The following is a 12,384-nucleotide window of genomic DNA, read 5'->3' as shown; positions in this document are numbered from 1 at the left end:
TTGAGAAAAAGGCGCCAGGGCTGAATGGCATTCAGCAAATGCCTTCCAAAGAACAGTTTACTAGGAGCAAGCCCCATTGACTAAACCTGCTTAGTATGGGTCTTTAAGGAACTTAAATCTTCAGCACCTGAGCTCCCAAAGTAGTTAGGTATCCATGAAAGAAACCATGTTTTCAGAAAGTTAAAAAAAAAAAAGGTAGTCCCCTGTGCAAGCACCAGTCGTTTCCGACTCTGGGGTGACGTTTTCGCAGCAGACTTTTTACAGGGTAGTTTGCCATTGCCTTGCCCAGTCATCCCCAGCTGGGTACTCATTTTACCGACCTCGGAAGGATGGAAGGCTGAGTCAACCTTGAGCCAGCTACCTGAACCCAGCTTCCACTGGGATCGAACTCAGGTTGTGAGCCGAGGGCTCCAACTGCAGTACTTCAGCTTTACCACTCTGTGCCACAGGGCTCTTTTTCAGAAAATTGGCAGGTGATTAATGTAACACTTAAAATGTATATTTAGAAACTGGGGGAGGGGAGTAACACGGCAGCCTAATTTCTCTGTTCATAAATGGCTGGAAAGCATGGAAAGTAGACCTATTGAATATGTTGAAGAACAGTCTTGCTAAGAAAAATCTCAACTGGAATGTAATTACAACAAAATAGGTGTCTGAAATAGGTGTATTCATGCATGATGAGGTACACATTTTGTTCTTACACTGAAAATCTTGCAAAGGAAATGTGTCTTAGGTTAAAATGCCATTGAGGAATAACTTGGTAAAGGGAAAATGTGGCTACTGAGTAAAGACTACCCCCCTCCCACCCTCTCAGAACAAGAGAATTTGGGGTCATCTGACAGGTATATTTGATGCTATTTATAATTAAAGTATGAAATGAACTGCCATGTCATTTATGATTGCCACAAGTAATACCTTTTTTAAAAGTGCTAGATTAATAGAAAAATATCTCAGTATGGCTGGTTATCATGACAGTTAAAAACGGAGCCTCCATATTCAAAGGTACTATACCTTTGATGATTATAGACTCAGAACAGACAAGGGATGTCTCTACTGTGCGCTGCTTATGAGATTCTAACTCACATTTGGCTTCGTGTCAATAAAGTCTTCAAGATACTTGATCCTGGTAAAGAACCCCACCCCCCACCCCAATTCTCCAGCAGTGATGATTTTCCAGTGTTTATAAGAAACCAATACTGCTGTATTTGTAATACTTGCAGTGCCAGCCCTAGGGCACATGGTGCCCCAGGGAGACTCCCTACCCGCTGCCTCCCTCCCTCTACAGCACCATGCTCTGTCCCCCTCCCCCGCATTGATCAGAGGAGCGTGCTGCAATGAGGAATGGCCCTACCGGCTTCAAGGTGGCCAGCTTCTGAGTGCACTGGAGGAGGCTTCTCCTCCCGCCTTTCCAGAACTGGAAGTGAGGGGGGGGGGCAAAGCCTCCTCCAGCTCTCTCTTCAAAGAACGCTCAGATGCTGGCTGCCTTGAAGCCGGTAGGGCCGATCCTCGTTGCGGCACACTCCTCTAATCGCACGGAGGGGTGGAGCGCAGCGGAAAGGAAGGGAGGGGAATGGAGGTGGCAGGGGGAGAGGGAAATTTAGGCATTTGTCTTGGGTGCTGGGGGGGGGACCCCAATTTGGAACCCCCCCTCACGGTGCCCTAGGCAACCACCTAGTTTGCCTAGTGGGTGAGCTGGCCCTGAATACTTGTAAGACCTGAAGAAGCACTAGACAATAGAGTTTACTAAATAGAATCAAATTACCAGGCATATCTCAGAGCAAGCTGGGGCCATCGTAAAAGCTATACTCTTGATGGCAATGGACTTAAAAGGGTGGTGCTCTCTTTAGGATTGCAATATAAATTGCTCTCTAATGCCTGTCTTTTTATCATTTGATGGATTGGTTTTTTTGGGGGGGGGGTGTTACCTAGGGTGTCAAATCTTGCCCCTGGTATTGTTTTGCTGGGGTGTGAGGTTTATGTAAATGAGTAATGTCAGAAATGTGTTTTATTGTCAGAGAACAGCTGTACTGTCTGCTTGTTTGGGTTGAAGGTTAGTCCTTTATTGTAACCCAAGGTGGATTATGAGGTCAGGGCTGAACAATGATAGAAAGGAAGCTGCCACCATTCTTGAGGTAGTTACACTAAACCAGTGATTCCAGTAGCCCACTTGAGTTTTGGCATGTTAAATTTTGCCTTGCGTTTCAGTCTTAAGAACAAGACATTTGTTTTCAAAATCTGTGAGAGAAGGATCTTACAGTGTGATGTAACTTTCTCATTAACAACTGCTGCTTTGAGAAGCAACCAGTCTCCTTTTCCCCCACATCAGCCTGTTTCACCCAAGGCTTCTTCTTAAGCGAGTGCTGCCTATATGTTATTTTGAAGCATTATGACACATTATCAGACCAACAAGGGTTGCTATGTTTGTCAATCCATGTTTGCCCAATTCACAAGGATTAGTCCATTGCTGCCACCACACATACACACAAACTGTGAAGTAGGCAGATCCAGGTGGGCAGCCGTGTTGGTTTGAAGCAATAGAACAAAGTAGGAGTCCACTAGTACCTTTGACCAACAAAGTTTTATTCAGAATGTAGGCTTTCATATGCGTGCATACTTCATCAGGCAATGGAATAGGGTACAGTGAGCAGAACTACACATAGCTGGTGGGCAGTGGTTAAGAATGCAAAGTGGTACAAAGTTAGAATCCAATGGCAAAATAGTGAAACTAACAAATCAAAAGAATATTTGGTCTGGATAGCATTTGCATGGGAAACCAATAAAAAAGTAACATGTTAGAATGGGAGCATGATGGTGACAGTGTCATAAGGCAATAAATGTAGTCTGTTAATTGCTGTATCCATGTTTGCCCAGTTCACAAAGATTCGTCCATTGCTGCCACCGCACATACACACAAACTGTGAAGTAGGTAGAACCGGGTGGGCAGCCATGTTGGTCTGAAGCAGTAGAACAAAGTAGGAGTCCAGTAGCACCTTTAAGACCAACTAAGTTTTATTCAGAATGTTTACATTACAGAATTGCAAGTCTGGGTTAAACTGAGACATGTCTTTCCCAGAGATGTTCCTGTACACTTAATTTACTTTTTTAATATGTAACATACATTATAGACTAGTTTGCCATTAGAAAAAAAAAAGAATACATTAGAATATAGTGGAAGATGGGTTTAGTATATGTAATGAGATAAACAGCCACTATCCCTTATTTGAGTATGTCAATACAAAGAACATTATTCTGATAACGCTATTCTAAAAGAAATACACTGGGAAACTGTGGCTATATAGCTGCGCTTGGTGAGAATGGTTTTAGCATATGTAATGAGATGAAAAACCAATATCCCTGTTCAGTCCCAGGGAGGTGTTTGTTCCGAGTTTCATAATGATTTCTAATTCAGCAATTTCCCTCTCCATTCTGTTCTTGGAGTTCCTTTGCAGTTCTGCTTGGATGCTATTTTCAGGTAAGCAGTACCTGACGTGTACTGTTCTGGCATTATTTCCTGGCTGTTGGTGGAAGGTCAGTCCTGCCCTGGATTACCCAAGCTTGCCGGATCTCATGAAATCTGACGCTAAACAGAGTTGGCCCTGCCTTGTATTTGGATGGGTGATCTCCAAGCAGTACCAGAGTTCTTAATTACAGCAATAGCAAACCCCTTCTGAAAATATTTTGCCCTAAAAACCCTTGGGGCTGTCATAAGTCAGCTGTGAATCAAGGGCAACAGCAAAGGATCCAAATCAGATTTTGTGGGTTTTATTCCAATAACTCTTGCAGCTCAATGTACAGGAAGGATTCTCTTCCCCCACTCCCTTTACCAAAAGGTTTAGTATGCCCAGTTATGACACCAATTGAAATACTTTAGGGAAAATAACTCTACAGCGCTCTTCCCCTTATCATAAACTTATTGTATTAACATTTCAAGTGGATTCTGAAATATAGAAGAGCCTCATTGTAAAATAATTGTCTATTGCTGTCTTCACACAGAACAAATTTTACTGATACAAAACTATACGAGGAGCTCAACTCACTCAATTCAAAGTTTACAGCCTTACATTTTCAGTGGTTGATGGGGCTATATAAATACTATGTTTTGTTCAAGGTGGAGCCTTGTGCTTAAAACCGGTTAACTATTATAATGAAGACAAAAGGAATATGGCCAGTAAGTCTCAAGTCTTTTCACCATTAACATGAATAAAGTAGAAGTCAAGTGCACCTTTAAGACCAACGAAGTTTTACTCAGAATGTAAGCTTTTGTGTGCTCTAAGCTTAGAGCACACAAAAGCTTACATTCTGAATAAAACTTCGTTGGTCTTAAAGGTGCACTTGACTTCTTTATTTTACTGCTTCAGCCCAAGACGGCTGCCCAGTTGGATCTATTAACATGAATGTTACTAAAGCCTTTAAAAAAAACTTTTATGTAAATTTTGCAGGCGCGCTGTGGAATTAAATAATTAATCAAACCAAACAACCTTCCTAAAATAATAATTACCGAAGTCATTTGTTTTTTCCCTTGATCTGATCGAAACGTAACAATGGGGTTTTTTCAAGAGCACAGCTTGGTGAGTAGACCAAAGCGGGGACATATTGGGAACTTCTGAAAGTTGCAGACAATATTTTGCGCTTCCTGAAGTCGCCAGGGCTTCTCTAACAAGCAAACCTTTATTTATCTGCATAGCTTAAAAAATTAAGCTATACTGTGTTTCCGCCCGGTTTCGAACCGGGGACCTTTCGCGTGTTAGGCGAACGTGATAACCACTACACTACGGAAACTCAGCTTGCAACTGTTCTGCTGAGCTTCACTCTTAAGAAGGCTTTGAAATTGCTTCTCTTCTCTTATCCTTACTCGAAGAGCAGAGGCTCTGCACACTAAAATGCACTTTGCAACTTAGAATTGCATACTAGAAAACGTTGCCAAAAATTATTTTTACGTCCTATGCAAGGAACACTTTTTATCGATTTTTATACCATGCAGTAGGAGGGAAGCTTTCTCTGTCAACAAGCGTGGGAGAAAAATAGCGCCTCAAGTTGCCCATCTGTCAGTCTATTTGTCCAGCGATAGTATTTTTAAATTTGACAAGCTACCCGGAGGCGTCTAGGGCAATACAGCAATTTCTATTCTAGGATCACCTTTTTCTCAACATATTAACTCTTCTTTTACCAAATGTAAGTTTTTAAGTTAAAAAAAACAAAACCTTTAAATCTGAGCCGCTTCTTTCATGAGACGCAGACTATGGACAACACGGAGTTGCGAAACGAGAAAAACCTATGGCCAGAGGAGGGAAGGAATAAAAACTAACCGCGCCCGTCCCTGGGTGGGCTCGAACCACCAACCTTTCGGTTAACAGCCGAACGCGCTAACCGATTGCGCCACAGAGACTTGGTTGCGCATCAGTTTCTGAATGAAAGGTTTCTTCCTAGGAATAAAGCAGAAGTCAAGCAGCCTTTACGACCAACAAACTTTTATTCAAAACGTAAGCTTTCGTGCGCATGCACACTTCTTCAGACGAGGAATGTGACTTCATGTTACCTGTTCCGTGTTCGGAAGTCCTCTTTCTCGAGCAGCAGAATGGCAAACACTTTATAGGTGTGCGTGGGGGAGGGGGGGGGGATGATGGACGAAGGCTGCTCTCAGTAACTAAATTAGATCCGCTTTTCTGATCTCCCATATCGGAGGAGCTGGGGGCCCTATCGGGAAAAGAAGAGTTGGAGTTCAACTCTTTGCAGTACACTACAGGCACGCAGAGAATAAACACTGCGCTCCAAAACAATAAATGCAAGCGCCCGCTCTACACACACATTAAACCCGGAGTCCCATGACGCTTTAAAAGCAAAACAAAAGCAGACCTTAATCTTTAAATTTCCATAAATCTCAACTCACTTCATCAGATGCATGAAGTATGCAACCATTAGTGGATTCATTTATACTAAAAGCTGCAAACAGAAAGGCGGAAGGGGGTGCAAATTGCCCAGTGAGAGCCCACTTCATGCATTTGATGAAGCAGCGGCTCTAATCTGCAAAAATTTACATCACTGCAAAACCGTTTATTTGAAAAATGCCACACGGGTTTTTTTGCTTAAAATCGCATCTTTGTATTAGGTATTAATTGGCCAGGGATTTCTACTTGCTTAGTCTGATGATTCTACTTGTATCCTGCCTTTCAATCAAATTATTCCCAAGATCATTTCCAACAGGTTAAACAGGGCAAGAACAAAATACCACTGATTTAAAATAGTTCCTGCTTAATTACAATTATGTTATTCTTTTTAAAGCTTTTTAAAGCTTAAATTACAATTATGTTATTCTTTTTAAAGCTTCTGCAATCAAAACAGCTTTTTTTCGGTCTGGCATTTACAGAAAAGGAAAGTAGTTGCCGGGGAATGTAATTGGGCAGGGAATTAGTCGGGAGTCAGGGGACCTCCAGCCACCACCTTTAAATCACAGTCCCACCAACTTCATTCCCCTTGTTACCAGCATCATGCCAGTTCTGAAGGTTTTTTTATTATTGAAATCATTGTCTTGCTTTCATGGAGGGAATGGCTGGAAAGTACATTAAGTGATCAATGGTACAGACTGGCCAATATCAAAACAGACCAACAAAGAAGAGCAGTCAGTGCACAGAACGTGTTAAAACATCGGATGCATTATAAGCATGAGGTTTTAATCATAATTTATCTTGCCTCCTTGGTATATTTCCCCTTTTTGTGTGCTACTGCTAAACAGGCCATTAAAAAAAACCCAACCACTTCCGTTGTGGGTACATGAGTAAAGGGGGGTTTTTTCCTAATAAAGCTGAAAGAAGAAAAAAAGGTTCAGAAGAACCAAGGTCAAAACTTTAAAAGTTGTTTCCAACAAGAACAAACTTGGCATGATAGCAAGAAATCCACAAATGGATTTCCCTGCAGGGTTTTTTCCTAGTCCAAATCGCATTATTTATTTATTCACTGACTTAATTTATTCTTCACCTTTCTTCCCAAAAAAGGGCCCAAAGGGTCTTGCATCTTTCTCCTTTCCTCTATTTTATCTTCACAACACCCTTGTGGAGATAGTTAGGTTGGAAGGCAGCAACTACAGCTTTGGAAATACAGTCTGTCTCCCTTTTTCTCTCTCTCTCTCACTCACACACACACATAGACACACTCTTTTGGAGCCATAATGCATCAAAAGTCTTTGTGGTGCAACCAATCTAAGCAGTTGTCCTGTGTTCCGGCAGAATTAAGTGCAACATGAGCCTCATCTCATGTCTCTGTTATGCACAAGGTTCACCTGCATGTCTGCAGCTGAGATCAGTGTGGTGTTGCTTCATATGTTACTTGGTTTATGTGAGTATGGATTTGGAAGTCACTAGCTGTACAATGCTTAACAAAGTTGGCACCTTCTAAATCCATCTAAACCAACAGGTTTAGAAGAATGTAACTTTGCTTGGGATCACATTGTAATTTCTCCTTTGCAGCAACCAAGGGTAACACAAGTACAGCATGCTGAATGTGACTGTAATTCCTCTGTGGTTTATATGTGAATGTCTAACCTAATCTCTTGGTCTCTGCTAAATTGCAAGATAACACTGTTGCAACTTTGGGTTTCTCTCCTAAAATACATGACCGGTATTTTAGGGGTATGACAGGCACCACAGCACGTACTTTGGCAGGGTACTTACTTCCTTAGCTTCTTTTTTAGGCAATTTACAGATTTACATCACTACTAGTTTGAGATTATTCATACTTGAGGTCCTTCCTTTGTAACCAGGAACTTCCTCAGAATAATGGAATCTAATTTCTCTTCTGCAGTTGTTTGATTATTGAGAGTGATAACTGTTAAATGTCTTCAGCAACACTGAACTGAGACAATTTTCACATGGAAAAGCGTCGTTTACAAGCTTGTGTAGTATTTGTGAACACACAAATCTGAGAACACTTGTGATTTGAATAACACTTTCAGTGCACTGACTGGAATCCAGTTTTATCCGCACAGCATGAGGAAGACACAGCATACCAAACCCCGCAGTTTCCATGTAAGAAAAATGCAAGTGAGGGGGCCCTTGCAAAGGAGAATTGAGGCAGAAGAAGGGGTTATGGAATTGGCATTATATCCAATTGAAGTCCCTCCCTTTCTCAACCCTGCCTCCTTAGGTTTCACCCCGCCCCCCCCCCAAAAAAATCTCCATGTATTTCCCAATCTGGAACTGGCAACCCTACCAACAGCATTAAGAAACTGCAGCAAGCCCATATAATGGAAGAACAAATAAGTAGGTAGGGAAGATTTTTGAGGGCAATGTAGCTGGTAGGGAAGACTCAAGCAGCCCTCCCTCCCACCCACCAGTTCTCCTTTGTGCGCCCTTTACCCCTGTATTCACATTGCCTCTGCAAACTTTGACTTGGGAACCAGTTTTTGCCAAGGGAATACGTAGCTGTACTCACATACAAATGATTTCCTGTCATATTGCAACCTTTATGTACTTTAACACAAATGTGCTTTACCTGAAGCTCAAGAAAGGGGAAGCGAAGCACACACTCATTATTATATAGTTGTGTACTGTGCTGACAAATTGGGGCCTGTCTTCTTTGGCACTTACTGGAGGAGATGGCAGCTCGCTTTCCAGCAGAATCAATCTTGTGAAGACTGCTAGAGCTGCCAGTTCTGGGCTGAGAAATATTGGAGATTTTGTGGGTGGAGCCTGAGGAGGGTGGGGTTTGGGGGAGGGACTTCAATGGAGTATAATGCCATACAGCCCACCTTCTGAAGTGACTGCTTTCTTCAGGTGAACTGATCTCTGTTACCTGGAGATCAGTTCAGTGGGAGATCTTCAGCTATCACCTGGAGGTTGGCAACTTTCCAACTATGTGGCCTTCTCAGATAAATGTTCATCAGCTCCTAAAATGACCTAATTTAAAGCAAAACAGATGTCTCTGACTCATAACAGTGCAAGACTAGATTTTTTTTTCCTAGGTAGTCATTCAGAAAAGAAGAGGAGATGTTATGATCACATAAAAGTCACAATTATGCCCAGTAATTTTGGAGGTAGAACTTTTAAAGGGGGTAATCTAATATTCAGGGTCACCTTCCTTTTTCATAAATACAATAAGTCCCACAGAAGGGCTTGAGCAGAACTCCTGGCTTTTAAAAAATAAACACAATGTTCCAGTTGAAATTTATAGTCAGTGTGTTGTGCTTGTTAGGAGTGCTCTTGGTGTGGTTTGTTGAAAAGTTGAACCCTTCAAGAAACTACAATCTGTTCTGCTAAGTGATACTCACTGGGGCAGGCCTAGATCAATAAATGTATGGGGACTTAGATTTGAGTCCAGTAGCACCAGATGAGCAAACTTTGGAGTGTATAAGCTTTCAAGACTCACGGCTCCATTAATCAGAAATAGGGAACTGAATATTTATCCAAATGTGACAAATAGCATTTCCATGGGACTGGTTTTCAAGTTGAGGAAATGATCAGGTGGGAGCTAAATTCTCTCTCCTCCTGAAGCACAGTCACAATGCAAAATTGGGCCCTGCACATTTGCATTTTAAATTAAACAAACAAAAAACTTGCTTGAGCATTCATTTGCAGAACTCCCAATACAGTATTAAGCAAGCTGTTTGCAGGAGCCTTTGAAAGTCCTGGGATAAATCTTAGGCCTTTAGGAAGCCAATGATCCCCTGGCTGTGTTTTGTTTCCAACGCCAGAGCTGGATCCACACACACCATTGGATGGTACACTATTGTTGCACATTAGCAGTCACTTGAAATGCTACTGTCCTGTCCACATTGGGGGGGGGGGCAGTTCAACACATGAAGCTGCCTTATACTGAATCAGACCACTGGTCCATCAAGGTCAGTAGTGATTATTCCAGACTAGCACTGGTCTCCAGGGTTTCAGGGAGAGGTCTTCACATCATCTACTACCCAGTTCTTTCAATTGGAAATGTCAAGGTTTCAATTTGTGACTTTCTGCATGCAAAACAGATGCTTGACCACTGACCCACAGCCCCTCCCCACATTATGACTTACTGGAATGACAGCACAACATCCAGCTTTGTATGGATAAAGAAAGATCTGCAGATGGAAGTGATATCGAGGTGGAACTTGCAAGCTCTGGTTTGGTGTAGTGGTTAAGTGTGCAGACTGGGTTTTTAGGAGAACTGGGTTTGATTCCCCACTCCTCCGCTTGCAGCTGCTGGAATGGCCTTGGGTCAGCCATAGCTCTTGCAAGAGTTGTCCTTTAAAGAACAGCTTCTTGGAGAGCTTCTCAGCCCCACTTACCTCACAGGGTGTCTGTTGTGAGGGGAAAATATAAAGGAGATTATAAGCCGCTCTGAGACTCTAATTCCAAGAGAAGATCTACGGTCTCCTCCTCCCTGTGCTTACTAGTCACAGGCATGTGGTGCTATAAACTGTGTAATTTTGGCCTGGGCAGTAGCCATAACAACCAGAATGGACTCTTGGTGGTATGCTCAGAGTACAACTAACTTATTTCATCTGAGATGCACAGCAGGCAGTCACATCTACCAAACAAAATCTGCAAACACTTTAGTGACTTAAGACAGGGTTTAAGGACACTTAACTGTCATTCAGTTTTTCTGTCATTCCATTTTCTCATCAGTTCCTGCAGGATCTTGTTCTGAGGGTAGAAGACAACTCCTACAGATTTCACCTGAGCACTCTGTAACACTAATTCAGATTCATGCCAGTTGTATATACAGTATGCAGGGCCAGTCCTAGATCCAATAGTGCCACAGGCAAGCCCTCCCCCTTCTGATAGTTCCACCTTTTAAAAATTTCCATGTGTAACCCATTTCACTGTGGTCCATAATCCACAGACATGGTTTATTCCTGTCAAATAAAAGGAAAGCTAGATAACGAACGAATGTTCTCTTAGAGTGAGTTTAATGCTTCATGAACTCATCATGTCTGCTTATTTTTGCTGTACAAATGATATCACAGCCACTTATGAGTGCACTTTTGATGTATGGGGGGAAGTACATTTTCCTGTTTTAAAAAAAGAATATTAACATAACAGTAACCATTAGCACTGTTGTCAGGTATTATTTGTTTCAGCGGAAGGGCCATGGCTCTGTGGTAGTAGAGCATCTACTTGGCATGCAGAAAGTCCCAGGCTTAGTTCCCAACATCTCTAATTAACAGATCTGGCAATGAGTCATTTGAAAGACCTCTGCCTGAATCCCTGGAAAGCCACTGCCAGTCTCACTAGACACTACTGACCTTGGTGGACCAAAACAAAGTTTGAATCCAGTGGAACCTTTAAGACCAACAAAGTTTTATTCTTGTGCATGCACACTTCTTCAGATGTCTGATGAAGTGTGCATGCACATGAAAGCTTATACCCAGAATAAAACTTTGTTGGTCTTAAGGGTGCCACTGGACTCAAACTTTTGTTCCGCTGCTTCAGACCAACACAGCTACCCACCTGAATTTATCTTGATGGATCAGGGGTATGATATAGTATAAGGCAGCTTCTTGTGTTCATATGATAAGTGATCCTGTATTGATCAGGGAGTTGGGCTAGATGGCTTGTATAGCCCCTTCCAGCTGTGTGATTCTATACATAGCCCTTAGCGGGTACCCCAAAATCCAGTCCCTCCCAAACTGACATCCCAAGCAGTCACCTGGATTACCTGCCCCTAACACTAGCCCTGCCCTGACTTGGATGGCCCAGATGAGCCCACTTTCTCAGAAGCCAAGTAGGGTTAGCTTTACTTAGTATTTGAAAGGGAGACCACCAAGGAAGTCCAGGGTTGTGATGGGGGCGCAGGCAATGACAAATCACCTCTGAACGTCTCTTGCCTTGAAAGGCCCATGAGGCCAACGTAAGTGTGCTGTGACTTGACAACACTTTCCACCACCAACTCTAGCTCTGCCCTTCTAAGCAATACATATGCTTAAGACAAATACGAGCACAGCCTCTCCCCAAATGACAGATATGTGCAACCAATACATTCAGTTGACTGAAAGCACATCAGACTATAGCACTGGTAAGCCCAATCTTGTCAGATCTCAGAAGCTAAGGAGGGCTGACTCTTGCAAGTACTTGGATGGGAGACTTCTCTGGAACACCAGAAGTTGGGAGGCAGGAGCAGGTGGGGAGGGCGGGGTACAAATAAAAAGTATTATTATTATTATTTAGCATCACCAGAGGTCGTCATGTCTTCCAGGTGTATGCACAAGCACACGCTCACACTCATTCACACACACACACATGCATATAAAAATGCAAAAATGCCAAAAAAAGAAAGAAAATGATATAGCATTGATCTCATGTAGTCTAGCTGTGAAGGTATCAGGAATGTTCCATGGTGCAAGATAAGGAAGAAGATCACTTCCTCTTTCTGTGGTTTGTCTTACAGAGTTGCTAAAAAATAGCTGAGCAG

At 42.4% G+C, this 12,384-nt stretch overlaps 2 non-coding genes across 2 annotated transcripts; both read right to left on the bottom strand.

The window, feature by feature from the left end:
• Positions 1 to 4,706: 4,706 nt before the first annotated feature.
• Positions 4,707 to 4,779, bottom strand: TRNAV-AAC (transfer RNA valine (anticodon AAC)). Its single transcript has one exon. It is a non-coding gene; the product is annotated as a tRNA-Val (tRNA).
• A 533-nt stretch (positions 4,780 to 5,312) lies between these two features.
• Positions 5,313 to 5,386, bottom strand: TRNAN-GUU (transfer RNA asparagine (anticodon GUU)). Its single transcript has one exon. It is a non-coding gene; the product is annotated as a tRNA-Asn (tRNA).
• Positions 5,387 to 12,384: the final 6,998 nt, after the last annotated feature.

The sequence above is a fragment of the Heteronotia binoei genome, chromosome 3 (genome assembly GCF_032191835.1).
Source record: "Heteronotia binoei isolate CCM8104 ecotype False Entrance Well chromosome 3, APGP_CSIRO_Hbin_v1, whole genome shotgun sequence".
NCBI classification, from domain to species: Eukaryota; Metazoa; Chordata; class Lepidosauria; order Squamata; family Gekkonidae; genus Heteronotia; species Heteronotia binoei.
Note: the sequence above shows the minus strand (reverse complement) of the source record. Positions and strands in the feature narration are given on the sequence as shown.